Raw genomic sequence first — 9,699 nt, forward strand, 5'->3', positions numbered from 1 at the left:
ACTCAAGTGTTTGTCTCAGATGTATTACCAACAAATGGCTGATGCTGGAGAGGTCACTTGGTATTTTTGTCTGGAGAAGGGAAATTAAATTCTTGATTTTAGGCTCCGCCTAAAGATTACATCTGTATAATCTGGAGAACAGCTATGAAACAGCACCCCTTTGTGACTTAACCCACTTAATAGCAAGTGGGAGCTATTTTGTTTATGATTAATAATCTTATTTAATACCTTAGAATATCACCAGATGGACGTTGAATTCTAAGACTGAGCCATTTTTACAGATAGAATATTGACAGTTTCATTGGACAAACAATACTTTAATGTACCCAATTGTACCCAAGTTATGAACGTAAGTGGTATCCCAACTTGTTGTCCACATGTGTTGGCTTAATCAGCAGTAACTCCACTAGGTTATACATAACTTGGGCAGCTTGTTGAATTTATTGAATTAAACTCTTCTGTGTGCTATCCAGGGCACTTTGGATTTTCCTAAATGTGCAAATGGGAACATTGACAGATGAGTTTGTTGATGGATGTGGTCTTCTCCAAGAGGACAGTTTTAGTACATTTTCCCACTGGTTTCAATACAGATAGGACTTTTAATATTATTGCTTTATTTGAGAAAGACAGTATTTTTCTAAAACAATCTTCGTAATCTAAACCAATAAGCCACAATAAAAAGAAATTAAGTCCTTGAGAACATGCATTAGGTTCATGCTTAAAACACATTTAGAACACTCAACTTATAGGAAAGTAGCCGTGAGAAACAATCTACATTCTTATTCGCATCTTCAAGTACTAGATTAGAATGCAAAGGAAAGGTAATTAGGTCATGGAGATCATCATTAAATAGAAAAATAACTGGAAAGAGCAAAAGATGGGTTTTATGAGCTGTCAGCTTTATTCTATTGGTGGAATGGGAAAGTGCCTTGGTGCTTTTAGAATACTGAAGTTAAGTCACTAGGTATTCATAGGCACTGAATTGGAGAAACTGCCCTGGGCTAATTGCCATGTGCTGTGTTAAAGCTAATAGAGTTTTATACTAAGTGCCTGATGAAGCTTGTTTAAGTAATAGATGTTCCTTTAGGCCAGAAGTCCTGAGATACTTTTACCTAAATAGGTGAATGGATGATGAAGGAATAGGGAAAGACAGAGAATAGGATTGTAAAATTTATGAGTAAGAAAAGAAGTAAAAGCTTGGATAAATGGGAACAGATTTAAATGTTACTTTGGTTTCCCTTATCAATAACCTAGAGTGGCTTTATCTATATTGTCAAAGGCTAATTGCACATGTCACTTAAAAAAAATTTCAATACCATGCAACACTATTTATTTTATAATTATGCCCCACTCAAAACAGCATTTTTTATTTTATAAACTCACCTAATAATTTTCATTGAAAATGTTAACTGCTTTTTTTTTCTAAATGATTTAAGGCTCTACTTTCACTCTGCATTTTAAAACAACAATTTAACCATAATATTAGGAACATTTAAAAATATTATAAATGATTGTTTATAAAATAGATTATAATTATACAGCTGTATTAATTTCTTATACATGTGAATTTAATGTGTCTATCTAGATTAACAAATACTTTCTTTAATATATCTGATTAAGCCATAATTCCTATTAATTATGGTTTAAGTGTTTGATCTCATATTTTATTTAGAGCTTCTTGTTATATAAATCAAAAAGTCATGCATGTTTATTAAGACAACAAATAGGCAACCCAGAGTGGTAGATGATTTGTGTAATACATATACATTCAACAAATGACTCATATATCAAACACATATAGGGAACTACAACTCTGTAAGAGAAAGATAGATCAAGATATCTCCCCTCCAAAAAAGAAGCAAAATATTTGAACAGGTACTTTAGAAAATAAAATATCAGAATAGGCAATGAAATATGAAAATATATCCAATGTAAGCATTATGAAAATAGAAATTAAAACTACAAGGCTATATTACCATTACATATCCACAACAACGGCTGAAAGTCAGAAGACACATACCACTAAATCGTGGCAAGGGTATGGAGCAAATGGGACCCTGATTTGAATTTGAACACTATTTTGGAAATTATTTGGCAGTAGCTACCAGTGTTATGTATATGAATACCATATGATCCTGCATTTCTTCTCCTAGGTGTTAACTGGACAGAAATGCACGTACATGCTCACTTAAAAAAAAAAAAAAAGTTAATAGAGTCATTATTCAGAATAGGCCCAAACTGAAACTTACCCAAATGCCCGCCGACTGTGGAAAGAACAAATCAGCTGTGACGCAGTCATACAAGGCAATTCTGTACAGCAATGAGAAAGAACTATCAGCAACTGAAGGCAATAATATATATGAATTTAACAAACATAGAGTAAAAAACAAACAAAAAAGAACCAAGAAACTAAATACAAAAGAGTGTATACTGCATGATTCCATTTATATAAAATCCAAAATAGGCACTAATAATTTATGGCATTAGAAGTTAGGACAGTGATTACCTATGGGTGAAATAGAGAATAAAAGGGTGCCCTAGGGATGCTTTGGGGATTAATGGCTCTGGTGGCTTTGTGAAATGTCCACTGAGCTAGGCTGAATGATGTTGCTCAGAATTCCCTTCTCTCTCTGTTTCTGGATATGGTGGGCCACAAGAGATCTTTTGAGTCAGAAACGAAGCAGTAGTCATTTTGGTTTTCACTCCTAGAAATTCAGGCAGCAACTTTTGCATCTCACAAATATTATTGCTTATGGCTCACCTGATTGTTGTGAGATAGCAGCTATGCCCGCAACTCTTTGCCTCTTCTGTATTCATCTTTAGCTTCCCCACTCCTGAGCTAGCTTCCAGGAGGAAGGATCTCAGCTTCCCCTGCAAGACATCCACAGCATGAAGGTTAGAGAGACAAAACTGACAGATCCTCAGGCACCTTTGTGGGGTCCAGCTTGCCCTGGCTCTCTTCCACTTTATGTCCATCTTCCCTTCCTGAATACCTGCACTGTGGACTTTAAGCTCCAGTATCAGATGTGAAGACAAGAGTTTACAGAGACTGTTTAACCAGCTCCCACAGTCAGGAAAGGCCAATTCCCTATCAGTCACAGTATATCTGATCGATCACTGTCAGGTGCCCTGGTCAAGTTTGTTTCTTGATCACTGTGTTTGTTCTGCAGGTGCGTTCAGTTTTTGAAAGTACATTTAATCGTACATTTACGATTTGTATACTTTTCTCTGTGTCTATTATAATTTAATAATGAATTATTTGAAAGTTCTGCACACTTAGGGTAAAGTGCCAGGCTTCATAATTATTCACTTGTATGAGACTAAGAAAAATGGAAAAGTATGCCTGAAAAAGTGTCATCAAATAGGCTTTAATGAATCAGGAACACTACATAAAGATCTTTATGGGGAAAAAAAGATCTTACCTCTCTCAGTCTCTCTCTTTATAATTACATTCATATTCATTGGGTCACGTTATTGAAATTATTGTAAGCTGCATATATCTGTTGTAACTTAATGTTTATCTTCAGAATTAACATCCTACAATATGTCAAATGGAGTTGGCTTGCAATTATTAAACACACAATTAAAAAACTTCTTAGATAACAAAGTTCTCAAGATGACCTTCAGATTAGCAACAGAGAATGTAAGAGGAGGCATCCAGCCTGGAGAAGAAACTGACAAAGTGGGTAGAGCTTGCCTGTAAGGTGAGCCCTAAATTTCTAAAATGTCCTGACCCACTGAAAAGATACTTTCAGGAAATAATCATGAAGATCCAATCTCTGCGTTTATTTCTTAGAAGGTTCCAAGGGTTAGTGAAGGCTTGAAATCATATAAATAAGTTGGAAAGGAAGTCAAATGGAAAAAAAAGAAGGGGAGAGGAGGACAGGAGAGGGGAAGAACCCCTGGGAACATCAGAAAGCATTTTATTACTTCAGAGAATGATCAACCAAGGGATAGGACAGGAGGCTTGGAAGATGACCTAACCTAGCTGAAGAAAAACTAAGCAGGAAACTAATGTTTTAAGGAGGCCCTACTCTGTACCAGGTTTTGATAGGTTAACTCTTCAATGCTTCCAATTTTCTCATAAGTAATGTTCTTCCCACCCGCACCCCCAATACATATGCACTTTATAGCTATGGAAACAGAGACTCAGATACGTTGAAAAACCAGTCCAAATGCCTCTGGGACAAGAAATGGAGCAAATCTTTAAATGCACTACAAGCAGACTTCAACGATCATATTCTTTCCACTATAGCACACAGCTTTTGTGACTTCAGGTAAGTTTCAAAGCTACTACCCACAGGGAGTCTGAAAAAGAAAATCCTGGCAAAATCTGCTCAGATGCCCTGGATCAGCTGCTTCATTGTTAGGAAAAAAAAAGAAAAATACACACACACACACACACACACACACACACACGCCATGCTCTGGTTCAAAAGCAGAGAATCTCGGCACCTAAGGCTTCTGCTGTATCTTTTGATCTAGTCATGATATTGCTGCAAAGGACATCCCATACCACACTGGAGCAGGAGAGAACCTTAGAGATTGATAGCCAGTGGTAGCAATTTTTCCTGTAATTTTAAAAGCTTTATATATCTAACCATAGTGTATAATAGGACGTATATATTTTTTGCCTGTAATAAAAATTTATCATTTGGCATTAAAGCATCCTTCATATTTTAAAAGCTGATTTTATATCCAGGTTAGGGTAAAAGAAATATTCATTTAATTTCTAGTGCTTCAAACTATCTTCCCCTAAGTACGTTATTGTTTCTTTTTCACGTTTCTTCAGAGCTAAATTTTCAGTGCTAATTTCTTTTTTAAAAAAGACTAAGAGGTTTTTTTTTGTTTGCTTGCTTGTTTTGGTAAACCAACATTGAGATGATGTACTTCATCGTGTAACCATTTTCCTCTATTATCTTAGAAGTGTCTGATTTAAAAGCTGAACTCTCGAAAAATAATGAATAAAGTCCTAGTTAAGTACTTGAGATCAGGAGTCAAAATGAATTGAAATCTAAGCCTCACCAATTACGAACTGTGGGACTTTGAACATATATGAGTGTCGAAATAAAAACGAGGTTTTTATAACTGTGCTATATGCAAGTTGAGTGAGGAAATACGTATGATTCATGTTTGATACATTTCAAGTATTAATTATTTTAGTTTGTTTCCTTACTCATTTTTTTTTTTTTAATTTCTGTATGATGCTTTGACATCTTAGGGATGGGCGATGGCCTGGGAGAGACTGCTACTCCCAGGGCAAGCTAATTCTTAAGATAATGAACAACTTCCTGGGAACACATCTTTCAAATGCAAACCAACTAACCCTACCTATGTCCGTGGTCCATACCCCCAATCATGTCCTTTCTCTAACTCTCGCATACCCAACTGGTCTTTTCCTGCCCTAAAGCAACCCAGGATGAAGTAACAGAAGACTAGAGACCTCAGTATGGCTTAAAGGCCACCAACATTATTCAAATGAGCAATCCGACACTATTTCCCTGCTCTGTCTTGTCTTTCCCATGGAAAGCACAATAAACGTTCTGGGCAATGTATCCCATCCCTGCGTCTCCTGACTCACACTGGTGCTTCCCATGTGGTCTGGCATGGTGTGACATGCCCCTTCTCTTGGCAAACATAATACATTCTTCCTTCAATGGCAGTGAATGCTGCAGATACAAGAGACACCTACCCAACTGTCCCTTTTTCCTTTCTTTCAGAGCTCAGCCCTGTTCAAGCAGCAATGTGATGGCCCCAGGGTATGGATTATGATTGGTTTAAGGTCTGTATGATAAATTGGTGCTCCTTAATCAGTCCAAAGGTTGATGTGTGATCTAGTACTGGCAAAGGGAATGTAAGGGAAAGGGTAAGAGGAGGAATTATGGGGAAACAGTATTCTCCCTGGTATTCAGGAGACTTACGGGGAGAGAGGACTCTTGAATTCCCTTCGCTTTCTTTCTTATTTTGGCTACTGTTCAATGTGGACCCAAAGCTTGGAATTTTAGCTGATCTCTTGCAATCATGAGAAGTTAAGTGTGAGGATGGTAGAGAAGCAGGATGAAAGACATGAGTCCTTGAGGGCACTGTTGAGCCACTAGAACACCACCAGGAGACACCATCTCTGGACATCTTGTTAAGGGTATTACACATGTCCTATGCTTTAAGATAAGACGTTTTCACATTCATTATTTGTTGAGCATTGGTATTACTTGCAACAAGGGTAGCCTAATGGATACAACTTTCACATCTATATTTATACATATTTTTTAAAAGCCTGAATATTTTTAAAGGTCGGTTTACTTCCTCAGTTAACAGACTACAAACATGAGGAAATAACAACAACAAAAAACCAGTGAGATCAAGTAATGTGCCCAGTAATATAGATTCAGAAAGATTGGTAATGTCATAGTAGGGAGTTTTCTCTTTAATCTGATGGGTCTGCAACATCAAAACCATTTCTTATGACAAAGAGTGAGTTCACTGACCTGTTTATTATACATTTTATAAGTTATTTTAAAACTAAATTGTTCCTATTTTGGTTTGACATATCAATACCATTTAAAAAATACATTAATTTAGATTTTTTTAAAAAGAATCTAACATTCAGATTGAAATTCAAGTTCATCTGTTGGCAGAAATGTCAACTGTCTTTCCTCTAATTATAACTGTTAACCTCTATTCAACATATATAATGTGCCAGTACATGCTAATTATCTTGGATATTTTATGTTATTTAAATCACATAACACTAGAAAGTAGATCTATCCAACTCCAGTATATATTTTCCATTTTTATAGAGGAGGAAACTATAGTTTAAGGATGATAAGTAACTTATCTAAGCTCACCAAGTTAATCAACAGTAAATGAGGAAGCAGTCTTCTGAACTGACCACATACTCTCTGCTCCCGATCAGCATAGTTTACCATGATAGCACTAGGCCAAATCAATTCCCTTTTTTATGCCACAAAGTCCATTTCAAAATCAGGAAGCAAAAGGAATGCACTAGGATAAAAAACAAAAACAAACAGAAAACCCTCGCAGTGAATGAATGGGTGATCAAAAAGAAGAAATGCAAATAACTAATCAGTTTGTGTGTCAAGACATGTCCCCTGTCACTAGTAATAAAAAAATGGAATTAATAGGAATTCATAACAATACCACATCTTGTTTTCCCTACCACACATTTTAATAAATCTAGTGAAAAGTTGCAGTAAAACAAAAAATTCTAATACACTGCCAGAGTGATTGTAAATTGGCATGAATTTTCTGGAGGAAAATTTTACAAGACCCCAAGAGTCTTTAAAATTTTTACAAGTAAAGTTCTTTTAGAAATGCTTCCTTAGAGGATAATCAGAGATTTCTCAGAGTTTATAACAAGAGGCCCATTAAGAGAAATACAGGGGCACCTGGGTGGCCCAGTTGGGTAAGCCTCGGACTCTTGGTTTCCTCTGAGGTTATGAGCTCGGGGTCCTAGATTGAGCCCTGCACTGGGCTCCATGCTCAGTGCCCAGCTCGGTGTCTGCTTTTCCCTCTCCCTCCTCATCTGTCCCTCCCGCTCTTTGTGACAAGTTCCACCGTGCCCTCTCTTTCTCCCTCTCAAAACAAAACAAAACAAAAAACAAAACAAAACTACTAACAGAGTACAAAAAAGTGCAACATGCAACATATATCTTAATACAGTGCTTCTGTGTACTTTTTATGTCTTTAATAATATTGGTAAATGTTTGCTGAATAAAGTTTAAAAATGAGATGTGACTGTTTATATTTTGTGATGTGCTGTCTATTCTAGTGTATTCTAGATTTGTATATACTTACAGCGAGTGTAGAGAGAGAGAAAGGGAGAGAGAAAATGTCAGTCAACAAAGTCAGCTGTGCAAAATTGTAATTTACCTTTTTTTTCAATTCAACTTCATTTCTATCTCTAAATCCTGTGTTCTACACGAAGACATTAATTTTGACCTCAGTTCATCCTATGGATCCCCTTAATGTCATGCCACGTATCTGGCAGGTTACACAGTCCACAGTTAGAGTCTGTGGGGAAGGATAAGGAGGTCGGGCTGATGGCTGGAGGGCTGACATACTGTGATAAGTTTCTAAATGTCCTACCTACATGGATGTGGCCTCTGACTCTAGTCTCTAATTTGAGAGACAAGCCCATGACTCCATCTCTATTATAACTTTCTCCAACTTTAGATGTTAGCAAGGATCAAGAAATGAGATTGTCCTTTATTGGGTTCCATTGTTTTTAAACTGTAAGAAGACACTTGTTTTCTTTGTGATTATTTGTTTGTTTTAGAAATTTAGAATTTAAAATTTGGTCCTTAAAGATAATTACACATATGATTTCTTTTCTAGGTGTTCTGGAAAGTCAGAAAAACAAGTTTCATTAAAAAAAAAAAAAAAAAAACTCCTCCCCAAGTAAAAGACTTCACTGACCTTTTTTTATTGCTTCTGTCATTCCCCCAGGTTGCGTTTTGTTTAGTTTTAACAGCGTTCTGTAGTACTTTGAATTTCTGTCTCATCAAGGTCTTCTGATGTTGTGATCCCTGGGAGTCCATTTCACGTCTCCATATCAATTATGGAACAAAATTATGAGCCCTATAAATATGTATGGGCACGAACTGTCACCTGTACCATCAGTCCTTGATTGTGGATTTGTTTTGCACAAGCCCAGATAAGATCATTTTCTATAGAAGGTAGGAAGTTTAAAAACTGGAAACACAAGTAATAACTAATTTCTTGCTCAAACACTTCTGTTACCAGACTAGTAAAAAAAACCAAAAAACAAAACAAAACAAAAAAACCTCACTTCAGATCTTGGATTCCCACCAGAGGATGCCGCAGTTCTGGGCTTTGGTCATATACCTTGTTTCCTTGTTGGAGAGGTTCTAGTGATCTGTTTTGCTCCCAGTCTGAAAGAGAGCTCAGCATGCTGCTGACTCTGCCACTGTCCAAGGCTGCCCCACCCCACGTCGAACCACAGCCATGCCCCCAGATGGCTCTGCTTCTACCAATGGCTGCTCGAAAGTGCTGGAAAACAGCCCCGAGCTGTGTGTTTGTGGGGCCTACAGATTTACACCCCAGAGGTGCAATGAACTCAAACACAGGAAAGAGATGGCAGATTAACTGCTCAATCTTCCTTCCTTCCAAGCAGCCTCTTGGGAGATGTGCCCAAGGGTTACAGCATCGGGTTGTGTTTCGATGCTAAACTGACACCAGCTTAGCAACGCATTGCTTTGTATGTGCTGTCGCTCCTTCCCTGGCTCACTCCCTTTACCCTTCATTCCTATTTCCTGGGCAAGACACTCTGCTAAATAGTAGTCCACAAATAGACTCTCTACCTCAGGCTCCGTTTCTCTGAAAGCTAGAGAGTGTTGTTTCCTCTTCGGGAGTTTGGCTGCAGGCTCTGTATAGATGCCTACAAATAAGGTGTGGATCGCCTCTGCTGTTAAGATGCACAAATCTTCCTCTCTTCTCCCTTTTCTCCAGACATTTGTTCTATATATCTGTCCTCATGCCTTCCTCTGGGGCCTCGGCCCTTTGCTCACAAGACATAATTTCTGTTTGTCAATGGAGTCAATGAACAACCTGTGGTAATAAAGAAAAAGGGGAAGGAAGGGAAACAATGAGAAATATATAGCATGTTTTTCCCGCTGCAAGCATATGCGAACAGAAACACTTCCGGGAGATGAAGCAGGA

The 9,699-nt window shown here is 37.4% G+C and overlaps 1 long non-coding RNA gene across 1 annotated transcript; it reads right to left on the reverse strand.

The window, feature by feature from the left end:
• Positions 1 to 325: 325 nt before the first annotated feature.
• LOC121100476 lies at positions 326 to 9,492 on the reverse strand. Its single transcript, XR_005832250.1, has 4 exons — positions 8,437 to 9,492; positions 2,762 to 2,871; positions 2,250 to 2,310; positions 326 to 489 (listed from the first exon to the last, which is right to left on the reverse strand). It is a non-coding gene; the product is annotated as an uncharacterized LOC121100476 (long non-coding RNA).
• Positions 9,493 to 9,699: the final 207 nt, after the last annotated feature.

The sequence above is a fragment of the Ursus maritimus genome, unplaced genomic scaffold (genome assembly GCF_017311325.1).
Source record: "Ursus maritimus isolate PB19 unplaced genomic scaffold, ASM1731132v1 scaffold_4, whole genome shotgun sequence".
In the NCBI taxonomy this organism is placed as follows: domain Eukaryota; kingdom Metazoa; phylum Chordata; class Mammalia; order Carnivora; family Ursidae; genus Ursus; species Ursus maritimus.